Source organism: Ammospiza nelsoni, chromosome 28 (genome assembly GCF_027579445.1).
Source record: "Ammospiza nelsoni isolate bAmmNel1 chromosome 28, bAmmNel1.pri, whole genome shotgun sequence".
Lineage (NCBI taxonomy): Eukaryota > Metazoa > Chordata > Aves > Passeriformes > Passerellidae > Ammospiza > Ammospiza nelsoni.
In genome coordinates, this window is record NC_080660.1 from 3,039,313 (window position 1) to 3,057,770 (window position 18,458).

The following is an 18,458-nucleotide window of genomic DNA, read 5'->3' on the forward strand; positions in this document are numbered from 1 at the left end:
CCAGAGCCAGCAAAGGTGGCACAGATGGGCAGGAGGAGCCCCAGGAAAGGTGGCACACAGGGCAAGAGGTGACCCCAGAACAAGGACAGGTGGCACACAGGGCCAGGAGTAGTCTCTGACCGCAGGAAAGGTGGCACACAGGGCAGGAGGAGCCCTGGGAAAGGTGGCACACATGGGCAGGAGGTGACCCCAGGGCCAGGAAAGGTGGCACACACGGCCAGGAGGGCAGAAGGAGGCCCTTGGTCCCTGCCCACCCCACCGACCTGCCCAGAGCTGGTTCCCAGCCCTGCCCACAGGAAAGGGACACGGACACCCCCACGAAAGGGACACAGACACACCCTGAAAGGGACATGGGTACACCCTAAAAGGGACATGGGCACACCCTGAAAGGGACATGGGCACCAACCTGAAAGGGACACAGGAACACCCTGAAAGAGACACGGGAACACCCTGAAAGGGACATGGGCACACCCTGAAAGGGACACAGGAACACCCTAAAAGGGACACAGGCACATCCTGAAAGGGACACGGGCACCCCTTGACAGGGACATGGGCACACCCTGAAAGGGACACAGGAACACCCTGAAAGAGACATGGGCACATCCTGAAAGGGACACAGGAACACCCTGAAAGGGACATGAGCACACCCTGAAAGGGACACGGACACACCCTGACAGGGACACAGGCACGTCCTGAAAGGGACACAGGAACACCCAGAAAGGGACATGGGAACACTCTAAAAGGGACACGGGCACACCCTGAAAGGGACACAGGAATCACCCTGAAAGGGACACGGGCACCACCCTAAAAGGGACACGGGCACCCCCTGAATGCCCAGGGGATCCTTTCTCTCCCCACTAACCCCAGCAGCATTTCCCAGTGCCAACACCCTGGCACACAGCACAGGAAAAGAGGGCAGCAGCTGCCAGGCAGTGCCAAAGCCATGGCAATTACTGGGGGGGGGGGGGGGGGGGGGGGTCGATGGGGGCAGCTGGCTGCTGATTTTTTATTTATTTATTTATTTATTTTTAATTCATCTCCCTTTAAATAAGATCGTTCCAGTGAACAAAGCGCTCGGCCAGAACAGGTTTGGGAGGAGAGGAGCAGGCGCAGGACGCGCCAGCCCCACACACAAACAACCTAAAAAAAGGAGATTCCAAATCTATTTTTATATCTCTGTCTCTCGCCTGGGCTGCTCCAGGAGCCCGGCATGGAGGCTGCGGGGCGGGATTTGGGATTTCACCTCCGGGATTTCACCTCCGGGAGGTGCCCGGCTCCTTGGCTGGCAGGGCGATGCCCAGGATGGTGCCAGCCCTGCATCCCTTCCCCACCTCGACCTGCTGTACCTGCCCCAGCCTTTTGTCTGGCGTTTTAATGCCATTAACGTGCAGAAAATAAACGGAAAATAAACACTTTATTCACAGCTGAGTGCCACATCCCACTCCTCCAGCCTGTTAATACAACACTGAGCCACTGACAAATATTCCCTTTAAAATTCCAGCGTGGCTGGGAAGGGATTTGTTTTCATTTAGGGGAGATGGGGAATTTTTACCTTAATCAATGTTTTTCCTCGTTTGCACTGGAACAGGATATTTATGAGGGGTCAGCTGTGGCAGCAGCAGCTCAGGCTGCAAAAACAGTGGAAGGGCTGTGGTGCCACAGCATCACTGCTCTGTGCCACAATTTTAAACCTCAAAACCAGCTCTGATGCTTAACTCGAAGATTTATTAATACTTCATCATATCTAAAAATTACTTTTTTAAATTATCTTACCTAGGGAGCAGAGAGAATTGCACAGCAATTGGTTATATTCAAAATATTTTCAGCTTTTATTTTTGGTGGTGTTTTTCCTATATTTGTGCCTATAAATATCCTATATAAATACTAGAAACATATCCTATATAATGCTATATATATCCTATATAAATGCTATATATATATCCTATAAAAATCCTATATAAATGCTATCTAGGACTATGTGGATATTACATGACAAAAATAAAAAATCTGGTTTACTCAAGGAGGTTTTTTCTAGTTTAAATACAAGAAACTATTGGCTTTGTTTTTTTTTTTTTTTCCTTGACAAAAGTTTAACAGAATTCTTGTGTTCCTTTAAAAAAATTTAACTGACATCCCCCTTTCTCCTCCATGCCACTTTTTTCCTGACTTTTTTTGCAGGTGAAGGCAGGGATCCACTGCCTCACCTGGAAAATTTATTTCAGAAATTCCACCAACATTACCAAACCTGCCCTGTGCAGCAGAGCCCTCCCTCCTCACAGCCAGAACAAGGGAAATAAATGTATTTTATTGAATAGTTTAGGTCGGAAAATAACTTTAAAATCAATCCAACATTAAAAATTCAGAAGTATTTGAGTCTTCACTGACAATCCCTCAGGCAGGGCAGAGCCCTGTGGCACAGGGAGGGACAGACGGACAGACAGGGACAGGATCTGCAGCCCTTGCCCCAGCAGTGCCTCTCACAGAGCCAAATTGTCCTCACTGTCCCCACTGCCCACCCAGACACCACCCCTGTTTAAATCTCCCCGAGATTTTCAGCACGAAATCAGCAATTTTAACCCTTTAAATGCTCTCCCAGCATCCTCCTGCAGCCCCAGAGCTGAATTTGGGGTTTCTTTTCCTCTGGATTTGGGGTTTCTTTTCTTTTACCCTGGAATTTGGGGTTTATTTTCTTTTCCTCTGGAATTTGGCGTTTCCTTTCCCCTGGAATTTGGGATTTCCTTTCTCCTGCAATTTGGGGTTTCTTTTCTCCTGGAATTTTGGATTTATTTTCTCCTGGTATTTAGGGTTTTCATTCCCATGGAATTTGGGTGTTTCTTTTCTCCTCACATTTGAGGTTTCGTTTCCCCTGGAATTTGGTATTTCGTTTCTCCTCCCATTTGAGATTTCTTTTCCTCTGGAATTTGGGGGTTCTTCCCTTTTCCACTGGAATTTGGTATTTCTTTTCCCCTGGCATTTGGGATGTCTTTTCTCCTGTAATTCAGGGTTTATTTGCCCTGGAATTTAGGGTTTCTTTTCCCCTGACATTTGGGCATTCTTTTCTTTTCCCCTGGCATTTGGGGTTTCCTTCCCCTTGTAATTTGGGGTTTCATTTCCCCTGGAATTTGGGCTTTCTTTCCTTTTCCCCTGGAATTTGGGGTTTCCTTTCCCCTGGCATTTGGGGTTTCTGTTCCCCAGGAATTCGGGATTTATTTTCCCCTGGCATTTGGGATTTCCTTTCTCCTGGCATTTGGGGTTTCCCCTCATTTTCCCCTCTCTGAGGATGCAGGGCTGCACTGCAGTTCCAGTTCCAGGGCCAGCAGAGGCTCCCAGAACCACCTCCTGCCCTCCCTGGGGCTCTGGGCATTTGTGCCACCTCCTAAGCCCCAAAGTGGGGTCCCAGCACGGGGGACCCCAGCCCCAGGCAGGGTGGGGGACTCTGCAGCACAGCCAGCACCTCCTCCATGGCACAAAGCCACCACTGCCGCTCTGCTCCCCACTTTTAAACCCTTTTGTTGCCAGCCAAAGGGCTCAAATACTGGGGCACAGGAAGGCCCAGCCCCATCTGCTTCCCATCTGATTTTTTGGGGGAAAACCCCGAAAATTATGCTTTTAAAAATAATCCTGTTTCTGCACTGAGCCAAGCATTTGGCAAGAAGAACTGAAGGAGTGCTGGGCCTTCCTCCTGAGAGCTGCTCCTTGCTTTCTGGAGGTGAATTATTTACAATTTTACCTTCTCCATGCCCAGGTTTGGTTTGGGCTCTTTCAGAGGACACACCTCACTTCTGCTGGGGCAGAAAAGGAGCTTCCTCTGCACTCTCCAGGTGCCCAGACAGGCAGGAAATGGCCTCATCCCTTTCACCCCAAGCCCTGGAGCACTGCTGGGTTCTCAGGTCACAGTGGGGACACCAGGAGGTGGCTCTTTGGTCACCTGGGTAACTTCAGTTGCCACAAAACCCTTCAGGAATCACCTTCCCCAAGCCTGGAGCTGCTCAGTTCTCCCCCAAACCCTGACAGAGGCAGGGGGAACCTTCATCTCCTGCACCCTGGGGTGAGTTGGGTGTTCCAGGCCGCTCCAGTGGGGTGCGGAAGTGCTCAGAGGTGAAAATATCTGAGTTTGGACACAAACACCCCAAACCCAGCCAAGCCTCAGCAGCCAGAAATGGCCCCAGCACTATTTTGTGTTGGGAAGGATGAAAGTTTGACAAGAAAGTCTCACAGATATGTGTGCTTAGCTTTAAATGTAGAGTCTGATGAAGGAATAAAGATGGAAGCAAGTTTTGATATAGAAGAAAAGAATTGCTGAGCCAATTTTACTGGATAACCAAGGAGACGAAGGGTATTTCATGTTAGTTATGAGGGGTTTTATGGCTTAGAGCAAAGGATAAACCCACCCCAAACAAGGAGATGTTTTTACCAAGCAGAAAGATGGCACGGGCAAACAAGTCAGCAAAGTTGCAAGTAGAAGAAAGGTCTCAGAATTTTCCCCTGCAAGAAAACCGAAAAACAACTTCTAGCTTAAACTGTAATGTACTGACTTTTAGTGATTGGAGAGCAGTAACATGAATATGGTAATTACAGTAGTTATAATAGGCTATAGATAAAAGTTAAGGTATAGATTGGTTCTACTGTATGAAGATGCTCAGCAAAGAAAAGTATATAGTGCATTGTAAGAAAAAGAAAAGTTTATAATGCAATGTAACCAAAAGAAAAGTTAATAATGCACTGTAACCAAAACCAAAGGGTCTCCAGGTCTACGTGCAGCTGGAGCTGACATCTGTAGGCACAGCTCTGTCACCCATGACCCTGGACTGCTGTGATGTATTGGATACAATAAACTGCATTTTGAAGAGGCCCTGGAGTCCCACATCTCTCAGTTCGGCTCTTATGGTGGCGCCCAATGTGCGGCACCATTCCTAAGAGCCCAAATGAGGGATGCAGGTCTCCAGGCCTGCCTGCAGCTGGAGCTGACAGCTGTAGGCACAGGCTCTGTCACCCATGATCCTGGACTGCTGTAACTCTTGCATCTAATAAACTGCATTTTGGAGAGCTGCCTGGAGTCCCACATCCCTCATTTCGGCTCTTTAAGTGGCACCCAACGTGGGGCACCATCAGTAAGAGCCTGAATGAGCGACATGGGTCTTCTGGAGCTCACAGTTGTAGGCACAGGCTCTGTCACCCACAACTCTGGACTGCTGTAACACCCTTGATACAATAAACTGCATTTTGGAGAGCTGCCTGGAGTCCCACATCTCCCATTTAGGCTCCTGCTGTGGCGCCCAATGTGGGGTGCCATTAGTAAGAGCCTGAAGAAGGGATGCAGGATTCCAGGCCTACCTGCAGCTGGTGCTGACAGCTGTAGGCACAGCTCTGTCACCCATGACCCTGACTGCTGTGATTCTTGGATACAATAAACTGCATTTTGTGTACAATAAACTGCATTTTGAAGAGCTGCCTGGAGTCCCACATCTCTCATTTCAGCTCTTACAGTGGCACCCAACGTGGGGCACCATCAGTAAGAGCCTGAATGAGGGACACGGGTCTTCTGGAGCTCACAGTTGTAGGCACAGCTCTGTCACCCACAACCCTGGACTGCTGTGATTCTTGGATACAATAAACTGCATTTTGGAAAGCTGCCTGGAGTCCTACATCTCTCATTTAGGCTCTACAATTTTGGATTTTGGAGATCCAACTCTGGACTGGTGCAGGGATGGCAGCAATCTTTTAATCCTGATGAGCTCCCCTCTGCAGTTGTGCACTGAGGCTGTTGGGGATATCACCATTAGTGGGTGGAGTTGGCTGGGCATTTTTCTGATGGAAAATGAAAATTCATCAAAAGCAAGATGTCATGCCTAAACACAGTCAGTTCCTACAAAGAGCTTGTTTGGAAAGAGAAATTGTGAGGGGAGAAGCACTGAAACGAGATCAACACATTTTGCTTTGGGCTTTTCAAGAAGGAACACTAAGCTTGTTGAAAAAAAAATCACTTTTCATTTTAATATTTCACATTATAGAGTCTAAAGTAATTTACTTTGCAATTTCACTCTGAGAAAAACATTGAAGTTTCATCTCTTGTTTTCCCTCAGAAGTGGAAGAAAGGGGGGAAGGAGAAGGGAAGAAAAACTCGAAGTGTTGCCAATGAATTTAAAACATTCTCTTCCCCTTTTGGCTGCCTTCATGAGATCAGCCCTGAATCTACAGGATTCAGGAAAAATCTCATTCCAAATGTTTTCTCAACAACAACAAGAGATAAGGGATGGAAATGCCCACGGGAAAGCAGAAGGTGACCACTGGTGACCATTTTTTTGGTAAGGGAGAGGGAGCTTTTGGTGAGGAGGAGCATAAGGAGTCCCCTGGGATGGGGGAAGGGCCCATCTGGAACCACTTGTGGTCGATCAAGGGGAGCAGCAGCAGATGAAGCATGGGGGGGTGCACCAAACCTTTCCTTTGGGTGGGAACAGCCTGAACCACCCCCAAAAACCAGCCCAAACCCCTCCTTTCAGTGGGAACAGCCTGAAGCACACCCCAAAACCCACCCAGAGCTCACCCAAACCTTCTTTCAGTGGGAACAGCCCTGAACCATCCCCCCAAAACCAGCCCAGGGAACCCCGAAATCCCTCCCTTGAGTGGGAGCAGCCTGAGCCATCCCCCAAAACCCATCCAGAGCTCACCCAAACCTCTTCCCTTGGGTGGGAACAGCCTGAAGCACACCCCAAACCAGCCCAGGGCTCACCCAAACTCTTCCCTTCAATAGGAACAGCCCTGAACCCCACAAAACCAGTCCAGGCCTCCCCCCAAGAGCAGCTCCCGTCTCTGGCTACCCTGGGGAGCTCCAGCTCCAAAGCTCCAGCCCAGGCACTGCTGATGGAATAGGAAGAGTTGGAGAAAAGCAAAGTTCTCCGGGATGAGGTGGAGCAGCAACTCAACCTGCAGCTGCTGCTGGAGAGGCACAGCTGGGCAGGGCAGCTCCAGCTGCTCCCTTGAAGGAGAATTGAGGTGCAGTCACCCTGATTTTTGAAGATTTTCCAAGCCTTCTGATGTTTACATTCTTGTGAGGAACTTTCTCATGCACTTTCTGTGAGTAACTCATTGTTTTGCATTCTTTTATGGAGGAGGAGAAATTTGATGGACTGTTGGATTGTCCAGTGTCATTGGAGGGGTGGCACTGTCACCCTCCAATCCACTGTCGCTTTTGGAAATCTATAAATGTTGGAGTCAGAATTAAACTTCCCCTTTTTGCCTTGGAAAATCCAGTGTCTGCATCTTTCTGTTTTGTGTCCTAGAGTGTCCCCAGTGCCCCTGGCACAGCTTTGCACAAACAGTGGCACCACCAATGCCCGTGGCACAGCTCTGCACACACAATGGCACCACCAATGCCCCTGGCACAGCTCTGCACACACAATGGCACTGATGCCCCCCATGCCCCTGGCACAGCTCTGCACACACAATGGCACTGATGCCCCCATGCCCCTGGCACAGCTCTGCACACACAATGGCACTGATGCCCCCCATGCCCCTGGCACAGCTCTGCACACACAATGGCACTGATGCCCCCCATGCCCCTGGCACAGCTCTGCACACACAATGGCACCGGTGCCCCCCATACCCCTGGCACAGCTCTGCTCAAACAGCCTTTCAGAGCTCTCCTGGCTCTCCCTGCTGCCATAGAAACCCCCGATCAGCTGGAAGTGCATTGAAGGGTGGTGCTGAGTCCATCACATTGTGTTCCACCAGGAGAAAAAAGGAGATCCCACCCCTTTGTGCCTCTCCTTCACTTGCTGTGCTCAGGGGATGGTCCCTGTGGGGTTCATTTGGTGTTGGCAGTGCCATCCCCCCTCCCCAGGCATGGCACAGCCCTGGCAAGGAGCACTTCACCCCATCAGGCCTCTTGGCACTGCATCTCCCAAACAGCACCAAGGAAGCACCAAAAGGTTCTTCAGAATAATTTCAAAAAGCAGATCTGAGAAAATGTGGGAGTAAATCCTTCCCTACTCCCCCAGCCTGCCCTTCTCCCTCATTCCTCCCCAGTGCTGCTGGACAGAGAGGGATGTGCAGCCAAGGGGTCCCAAAAGGGTTTTTTGGGAAGCAGAGACAAATCTGGGCACACACATCCCTGTCCTCACAGAACCAGGCTCAACAGGGAATTTCCAGCTTGACCAGCAGCAAAAATGCCACAGAACACACCTCAAATAGAGATTAAATCATACTTGAGGCATGATTTGAAGAGGAATAAACTCAATTTTCCCGAACTGCTGAGTGAGCTCACCCCCTCAAAAGGGACAAGGCCGTGGCACAAAGCCCCTCTGAGCTGGGCAGAGCAGCTTTGCCCACCCTGAGCAACCCAGGGGTAATTTAGTCAGTTCAGAGGTAATTTAGTCAGTTCAGAGATAATTTAGTCATTTCAGTACGAGCTGGGAATCCCCGATTCAAGCAGATTTCGTGCCCTGCCCCTGCCTGTATCTCTCTATGACATATCTGGGCACACACATCCCTGTCCTCACAGAACCAGGCTGAACAGGGAATTTCCAGCTTGACCAGCAGCAGAAATGCCACAGAGCACACCTCAAATAGAGAGAAATCATACATGGGGCTTGATCTGAAGAGGAATAAATTCCATTTTCCCAACTGATGAGCAAGCTCACTCCTTCAACACGGACCAGGCCTTGTCGCCAAAGTCCCTCTGAGCAGCTTTGCCCACCCTGGGCAGCCCAGGGGTAATTCAGTCATTTCAGAGGTAATTTAGTCATTTCAGCACGAGCTGGGAGTCCCCAATTCAAGCAGATTTCATGCCCTGCCACTGCCTGGATCTCTCTATCAGGGAGGCCAGCAGAGATCCTGCAATCCATGGGAGACCTCCAGCCTGCCCTGCTCCACCACAGCCAAGGCCTGCTGAGCCCCAGGACCTTCCATGGTCATACCAAGTCCAGCTGTGCCAGTCCCAACCCAGCACTTTGGGGCTACAACCTCAGTTTTCACCTCTAAAAAGGGAAAACCTCCCTGTTTCTTGCAGAGTTTTCTTGTGTTTTTTAACAAATTCTCCTCCAGGGTTTTTGTGTCCAGTTCCACCCCCACCCCTCCCCACCCTGAGGATTTAATTTTGTTGGGTAATTCCTCCCAAGGCTTTCCATTCCAGCAAAAAGGGATCAGTTTTGCTCCAATTGATTGGCCTTTGTTTTTAGGCAGAGCAGTGCTCAACCCTAAACTGACCTCACTCCTCATTGCTTCACCCACAGAGGTGCCTGAGCACAGTCCCTGCCTCAAATCTGCCATGAAAGCATTGCTTAAATTTAAAAAAAAAAACCCTCGCACCAATTTAATTTTTAAACCATTTATTTTACCTCCACTGCCAATAAAAGCAGAAAGGATCAAAGCCAAGGCCTTTTGTGGCTCGGGGTGCCCCTTCCATCAGCGTGCTTTGTTCGAAACACCCTCAAAGAAACTCTCATTTTGGTCAAGAGCCAATTATAAAAATTGGGTTGGGGGGTTTGCTTAGCTTTAGAGGTGCTAAAATTGTCATCACATCTGTAAAGCTCTCAAATGGGCCTGCACAGGCTGTGCAGGAGGCAGAGGGAGGGGAGGCAGGGGATGCTCAAAGGTTGATGCAGGAAGGCAATTTCTGCTCTGTCCTCATCCCTCTGTCCTCATCCCTCCTGCACAGAAGCATCTCTGTGTCAGTTTAGGGTTGAGCACTGCTCTGCCTAAAAACAAAAGCCAACCAATTGGAGCAAGACTGATTCCTTTTTGCTGGAATGGGAAGCCTTGGGAGGAATTATCCAACAAAATTAAATCCTCAGGGTGGGGAGGGTGGAATGGGACATGATCTCCCCTTCCAGGCCTGGCTCCTCAGGATCACAGCAAAGGGTTTCTGGCCTCTCACAGCTCTGTTGGTCCCCACACACACCCTGGGGGTCTCAAGGTGAAAGGAGATCCCACATCACCCCACACAGATCCCAGCAGGAATTGGAGCTGACACCAGTGCTGGAAAGAAAACCCCAAAGCCCACAGACCCACCCGTGGGCAGGGGGTGCCCAATGTCCCATCCCATGGCCAGCTGTGCCCCAAATGTTTGTCACCTCACCCTCCTTGTGCCCACACCTGCAGCCCCCACCCATGAACCCTCAGGGTCCACAATTTCAAAGTAAATTGAACTTCTTGCTCGAAAAGTTTGTGGGCAGGCCAATGGATAGAAATCTGTCCTGAGTAGGAATCCAGAGCAAACTGCAACGCCTCATCTTCCTGAAGCAAATGTTTCAACATTTTCTTAGTAATTTGGCCCAATTTTAACTCAATTGGAATGTGAATGCACTCAAATCACATCCTGCCAGCTCCCCGATCTGGGTCCTGGCTTTCCAGATCAGCTCTATCAGCTCTTGGAGCTTTGTCATTCTCTTGGACCTTTGGTGACTGAGGAAAACCCACTCTGTGATCAAGAGAGGGTCCCTCTGGTCTTGACCCTTTTTAGGTGTTTCCTTTTTAGGTGTTTGTTTTTTCTGGCAACTCACCTGAGATGATAAATTTGAACGGCAGCTCAGGCCGACATCAGTTGGTCTGTCTTGTGGACATCGCCATCTGAACTTTTTCTAGAGCTTTCTGAGCCCTATTTCAACTCGATTGGAATGTGAACGCACTCAAATCACATCCTGCCAGCTCTCTGATCTGGGTCCTGGCTTTCCAGATCAGTTCTGCTCTTGGGGCTTTGTCATTCTCTTGGACCTTTCGTGACTGAGGAAAACTCACTCTATGACCAAGAGAGGATCCCTCTGGTCCTGGCCCTTTTTAGGTGTTTCCTTTTTAGGTGTTTGTTTTTTCTGGCAACTCACCTGAGATGATAAATTTGTTGGTCCCCACAGACATCCTTGGGTCTCAAGGAGGAAAAAGCTCCCACATCACCCCACACAGATCCCAGCAGGAATTGCCTGCACCGAGCTGACAGCGATGCTGGAAAGGAAACCCCAAAGTGCCCTTTTTATTGGTGTTTCCTTTTTATGTGTTTGTTTTTGCTGGCAACTCACCTGAGATGATAAATTTGAACGGCAGCTCAGGCCAGCATCGGTTGGGCTGTCTTGTGGCCATCGCTGTCTGAACTTTTTCTAGAGCTTTCTGTGCCTCTCTGGGGTGACAGCCCCAGGAGAACCCGGGTCCCCTGTCACCGTGGGGGGACCCTGCCACGCTCGTCTGGCCGCTCTGGGCCCATCTGCATCACAAAAGCTCCATTCTTGTGAACTTGGGCGACCTCCCGACCCCGCCAGCTCGGGGAGTGAATGGCTTTAGTCTGCCACGACCATCATGTCACTTTGATTAGTGCGTGAATAAACTCTCAATCCCGGCCTGCCCGGGGGAGGCAGGGCTGACAGCGGCAGCAGCTCTGCTCCTGCACCCCGGGGTGGCCCCAGGGTCCCCCAACCGCAGCAGCGTCACCCCCGTGCCAGGCAAACCACCCTGCCCTGCCCTGCCTGTGCCCATCTCCAACCCTGCCACCGCTGCCACCTGCCCACGGCACCTTCAGCTGGGCAGAATGAAACGTTTAAGGATGTTAATTTTAATAATTTATTTAAATTAGCCCTGCCCTGCCTGTGCCCATCTCCAATCCTGCCACCGCTGCCACCGGCGCATGGCATCTTCAGGTGGGCAGAATGAAACGTTTAAGGATGTTTATATTAATAATTTATTTTAAATAGCCCTGCCTGTACCCATCCTCAACCCCTGCCACCGCTGCCACCTGCCCATGGCACCTTCGGGTGGGCAGAATGAAACGTTTAAGGATGTTTATATTAATAATTTATTTTAAATAGCCCTGCCTGTACCCATCCTCAACCCCTGCCACCGCTGCCACCTGCCCATGGCACCTTCATCTGGGCAGAGTGAAATGTTTAAGGATGTTTATTTCAATAATTTATCTTACATAGACCTGCCCTGCCCTGCCTGTACCCATCTCCAATCCTGCCACCTGCCCACGGCACATTCAGGTGGGCAGAGTGGCAGAATTCAATGTTTAAGGATGTTTACTTTAATAATTTATTTTAAATAGCCCTGCCTGTACCCATCCTCAACCCCTGCCACCACTGCCACCTGCCCATGGCACCTTCAGGTGGGCAGAGTGGCAGAATTCAATCTTTAAGGATGTTTATTTTAATGGTTTATATCAAATAGCCCTGCCTGCACCCATCCCCAGCTCACCCCAACCCCTGCCACCACTGCCACAGCACCTGGGTAGGTGGGCAGAGTGGCAGAATAAAATGTTTAAGGATTTTTAAAAAATAATTTATTTAAAATCAATTCATTTATTAAAAATAAATGTATTTATTAATATAATTTATTTAATCAATTTATTTGTTAAAATCATTTATTTAATCGATTTATTTATTAAAAATCAATGTAATAATTGAAATAATTTCTTTAATAAATTTATTAAAAATCAATGTATTATTTATTAAAATAATTTCTTTAATCAATTTATTTTAAAATAAAATGTTGAATTTTAAGGGAAATACTGTGAGTCTTCCCCATTAACTCAGCGCTCAAAACTCAGGCAGCAGCTCCAGAAGCATCGAGGGAAGCTCCCTGTGCAAGCACTGCTGGATCAGACAGGGCTGGAGCCACCCAAAAGTGCCATCAGCACCTGGGGGGGTTTGCAAAGGAGCCTCTGGAATTCCTCCCAAATTGCACAGGGAGAGGGCAGCAAGGGCAGGGCAGGATCTCCTGAGCTCTGGGTCTGGGTGAGGTTCAGTTTCTGTGCCAGCGGGCACCCAGGGCAGGGATGGGTGCTGTGGGCACACCTGGGTGCCCCAAGGACTTTTCAGCTCCTCCACATCCAACAGCCATGAGCAGCTCCACAGGAAGGGCCACACAATCCCCTGCAGCAGCTCCAAGCATCATCCAGGGCATCAAAAATTCCTCAAGAGCTGTTACAAGCTCCTGGGCAGGCAGAAATTTGTGATTTTGGGGGGAACCTGAGGAATCTCGTGTGCCAAGAGGAGTGTACCTCAATTCAGGAGGCAAGCTGGGGTGTGGAAAAGCTGAATTCCTGCATTGAACTCCAGCTTCAACTGAAAAATCAAGCATCAACCATGGGATCAGAAATTCCCCAAGAGCTGCTGGCAAGCTTTTGGGCAGGCAGAAATTTGTGATTTTGGGGGAAAACCTGAGGAATCTCATCTGCCTGGAGTGTGGAAGCACCTTTTGAGGAAAAGCTGAACTCCTGCGTTCAACTCCAGCTTCAACTGGAAAATCATCCAGGGGATCAAAAATGCCCCAAGAGCTGCTGGCAAGCTCCTGGGCAGGCAGAAATTTGTGATTTTGGGGGAAAACCTGGGGAATCTCATGTGCCAAGAGAATTGAGAAGGCAAGCTGCAGTGTGACAGCAGCTTTTGAGGAAAAGCTGAACTCCTGCATTCAACTCCAGCTTCCACTGGAAAATCATCCAGGGGATCAAAAATTCCCCGAAAGCTGCTAGCAAGCTCCTGGGCAGGCAGATATTTGTGATTTTGGGGGGAAACCTGAGGAATCTCATCTGCCTGGAGTGTGGAAGCAGCTTTTGAGGAAAAACTGAACTCCTGTGTTCAACTCCAGCTTCCACTGGAAAATCATCCAGGGGATCGAAAATTCCCCAAGAGCTGTTACAAACTCCTGGGCAGGCAGAAATTTGTGAACCTGGGGAATCTTATGTGCCAGAAGTGTACCTCAATTCAGGAGGCAAGCTGGGGTGTGGCAGCTTTTGAGGAAAAGCTGAACTCCTGCATTCAACTCCAGCTTCCACTGACAAATCAAGCATCATCCAGGGGATCAAAAATTCCCCAGCGGCTCTTGGGCAGGCAGAAATTTGTGATTTTGGGGGAAAAGCTGGGGAATCTCATGCGCCAGGAGAATTGAGGAGGCAAGCTGCAGTGTGGCAGCAGCTTTTGAGGAAAAGCTGAACTCCTGCGTTCCCTCCCACACCACAACATCCAATAAACCCCGAGCTGCTCGACACCCATCAAGCCTGCCAAAACATCAGCAGCTTTAAGCCTAAAAAATGCAAGATCCGTAGAAAAGAGTGAGGAAGACAGTAAATTAGGCCCTGCACGAAGGGTTCTACATGGGAAGCTAATGACCTTTTGTCTCTCCTGTCTGCAGACGGGCCTCATTTGCATGTATGCACTTGGAATAATCTCGTCCATATTTCAGCGTGTGGCTGCATCCCCGAGTCCTCCTCCAGAGAGGTTCCCTCCCGCTGTGCATCCATTATCTGAGTGCAGCCACTTCAGGCTGCCTTTAAAGCCACCTAGACACCAGGCAGCCTCTCCCTGGGCTGGAGAAAAGAGAGATTTGAGGCCCCAAGTGTGGTAAAATAGAGAAATCCCGGTGGGGTGGATGGGGGACGCTGTGAGATCCCAACATCTCGGCTTTGGGGAGCATCCCTGGGTTTTGGGGGAGCTGCTCCAGCCCACGGCCACCCCTCTCCTGCCCTAGGGACCAAGGTTTAGGCTGATCTCAGGTTTATGGGCTGCAAACATTGCACCAGATCCCTCTGCTGCAAGCTGCCCTTTATTTGGTGCTTTAGGATAATTTTGGTGCAATTCCCGAAGACAGCAGAAAATCCAGGTGTCACTTGAGGTCTCTCCTCACCTGTCCCTCCTCACATTGCCCCTCCTCACAGCCTGGGGGTCTCAGATCTGGTTTAGGAGCCCAAGGGGAAGCTGTGACCCTGCCTGGGGGCACCTGGTGTTTACTGGGGCCAAAACAGCTCCTTGCAATGCCCACAAACCCCGGGGGAAGGGCAGCCAGGTCACTTTGGCAGGGCACACCATGCCCAGCACAACCAGGGGCAAATTTTGGCCTCACCCACCTTGCCCAGTACAAGCAGGGGCAGATTTTGGCCTCACTCACCTGGCACACCTTGCCCAGCAGAACCAGTGGCAGTTTTTCGCCTCACCCACCTTGCCCTGAAGAATCAGTGGCATTTTTTTGCTTCACCCACTTGGCACACCCTTGCCCAGCAGAACCAGGGGCAGATTTTGTCCTCACCCACCTGGCACACTTTGCCCAGCACAACCAGTGGCAGATTTTGGCTTCATCCACCTTGCCCAGCACAACCAGTGGCAGATTTTGGCTTCATCCACCTTGCCCAGCACAACCAGTGGCAGATTTTGGCTTCAACCACCTGGCACACCTCACCCAGCAGAACCAGGGCCAGATTTTGGTGTCACCCACCTGGAACACCTTGCCCAGCAGATCCAATGGCATTTTTTTGCTTCACCCACCTGGCACATCTCGCTCAGCAGAACCAGTGGCAGATTTTGGTCTCCCTCACCTGGCACACCTTGCCCAGCAGAACCAGCAGCAGATTTGGGCTTTACCCACCTGGCACACCTTGCCCAACAGAATGAGGGAGAGATTTTGGCTTTACCCACCTTGCCCAGCAGAACCAGTGTCAGTTTTTAGCCTCACCCACCTCACCCAGCAGAACCAGGGGCATTTTTTTTGCTTCACCCACTTGGCACATCTTGCCCAACAGAACGAGGGGCAGATTTTGGCTTTACCCACCTTGCCCAGAAGAACCAGTGGCATTTTTTTTGCTTAATCCGCTTGGCACACCTTGCCCAGCAGAACCAGTGGCAGATTTTGGCTTTACCCACCTGGCCCAGCAGAACCAGTGGCAGATTTTGGCTTTACCCACCTTGCCCAGCAGAACCAGTGGCAGATTTTGGCTTCACCCACCTTGCCCAGCAGAACCAGTGGCAGATTTTGGTCTCCCTCACCTGTCACACCTTGCCTGGCAGAACCAGTGGCATTTCTTGTCCTCACCCACCTGGCACACCTCACCCAGCACAACCAGGGGCAGATTTTGGCCTCACCCACCTTACCCAGGGAAGGATCAGCCCCAGCTCAGAGCACCCTGGGCTGCAGGAGCCAGAGAAATGCCACCCTGTGTGCCAGCACCCCAGAACTCTGAGCCCTGGTGTCCCCCCAGTTCCTCCCCAGCCCTTTCCAAGGCTTGCAGCAATAAAGATAAAATCGCTCCCAGGGTTTTGGGGTGCTCCAGGGAGCCCCAGGAGCTGAGCCCAGGCGCGCACAGAGCACCCTGCTAACAATGACTCCTCCCGTGCTGGGAAGGCAGAGCCGTGGCAAACACAAACCCTCAGACAGGCAGAGCTGTCAATCCAGCCCCGAGCTCTCAAAAGATTGATTAAGGACAAAAAAAAAAAAAAAAAAAAAAAAAAAAAGAAAAAAAAGAAAAAACAAACAAAAGAGAAAAGAGAACTTATGGGCATGAGCTGAGAGGCGGGGAAAGAGGGGAGGGGAAACGAGCCGGGCCAAGTTAAAATTCCGACAGAGAAGTTGCAGCTGAACTATAGAGTCTAGACAAGCATTCACAGCCCCGGCCCCGATTGTTAGAGAGCCTCTATTGTCTTAATTAACCATTTTAGCCGCAATGGAAGCAGACAAACCTTTTCTTCTCCATCCCACCCCTCCTCTGCCGCACACTCACGCAGACAAACAGCACCAAGTCAAGTGCTTTGATTTAAAAACCCCTCGGCATATCCACACACACCTTCTTTGGGGCAGAGCTTTGCAGGGCTCGTTGAGAAAATCACTCCCAAACAAGCGGAGGGGAGAGGGGCGAGCTGGAGGTGGGGGAAAAAAAGAAATGCAAATCCTGACGCAACGTGAATGGGAACAAATGGGTTGATTCTTTTAATCTCCTAATGTGCTTAATAAAGCATTATTGCAATGCAAATTTTATTTTAATGCTGTACATATTTTATTTGACATGCTGGTAATTTTAGTTGGCTGAACAGTCCGTTGCTTTGTTTTACTGAGTTATTTCTGGTTTTGGGGGGTGGGATATTTTGGGGGGTATCATGGGAGCTCTGCCAGCCAATACCTCCTGGGAATCTCTGCAGCACTCTCTTCAGAGGCTTAAGCTAAATAACAAATAAATAAATAAATAGATAAATAAATAAATAAATAAATAAATAAATAAATAAATAAATAAGAGGGCCAAATTCTCCTCTGGTGACTCTGATAGAAATGCAGGAGCAATGCAAAAGCTCATCTCACCCCCCTTTCTGAACCCTCATGAGCTTCTCAGCCACTTTTCACTCATCCCACCTTGCCCTCCTGCCATCCCATCCCATCCCATCAATCCCATCAATCCCATCCCACCAATCCCATCCCATCCCATCCCATCCAATCCCATCCCATCATTTACACTCATTAAATGGTTTTACTGTGAAAAGAAGGGGTTTGAATGAGGCATTCCCACTCCCTGCCCATATTTTTATTAATATTATCCCTCTCCCACCATCAACCAAAATTTGGCATCAGCAGGAGCTTCCCTGAAGGAAATCAGGGGGATACAAACATTTCAAAAGCCAGCCTGGAATGGGGGGATTCTGCCTTGTTTTATGCCACAGTGTCAAGGTACAAACCTGATTGCTAAAGAAAGAAATTAGTGACAATTATAATCATCGTGCTGGGCTGCAGCTCTCTAATAGAAAACTGTCACTTTGGAGGATAAATACAGCTCGGGAGCTCTGTGTGTGTGTGTGCAGGCCTGGGAGCACTCCTGAGTCCACTCAGGCTTTTATTCAGGACAGCTGAGCATGGAACAGCCTCCCACATATCACAAGAATTTTATATTTGTATTCAAGACCTTAATATTTGATCTAAGGAAGGAGGTTTAACAATGACGGTGGTGGTGAGGCCCTGGCACAGGTTGCCCAGAGAAGGCTGTGCCACCTCTGGAAGTATCCAAGGCTTGGTTGGGACAGTGGAAGAATGAGATGGGTTTTAAGGCACCTTCCAACCCACACCATTCCATGGTTCCATGCAGTGAACCCAGGGATTTTTGCTCTTCTCCCCTTTAAGATGAGCTGAAGGTCAGAGAGAAACCACATGAGGCACTTTAGGAGACACAAAGTGGACAAGCACAGAAGAAAAGGGAGGGAAAAGCACTCATGGGGTCCCCAAGGCAGAGTCTGCAAGCCCTCCCTGTGTCACTGAACTGCTCCTCAGGGCAGGGGGAAGCACAGATTTGATGGTTGTGGCTGGGGAGAGGAGGGAGACAAATCTTTTGCAAAAACCTTGAGTGCAGAGGGAGAATTCCTTGCTGCAAAGCTGGAAATGCAGCCCCCGAGTGTGTGTGGCAGGTTTGGGAGCAGTCAGGAAGCTCTCCCTGTCCCTCACTCAGACCCACAAGTGCCCAAGGCTTTGCAGCAGGAGGTGCGGCAAGCAGAGGCACAAAAGGGAGGCAGGGCTGGTCCCCTGACTCTGAGGAGCTGGGATCCCTCTTCAGGCAGCTGCAGCACTTGAGAGATGTGTCAGGAGCCTTTCAGTGCCTGAGCACCAGCAGGGAAGGGCCGCAGGAAGGATTAAGGGGATTAACGTGGTCTGGGAGCTACTTCCAGGAGATTTGCCACGTTGGAGAAATCTGGAGGGCTGAGCAGGGAGCCTTGCCCTTGCTGAGGGAGTTTGAGAAT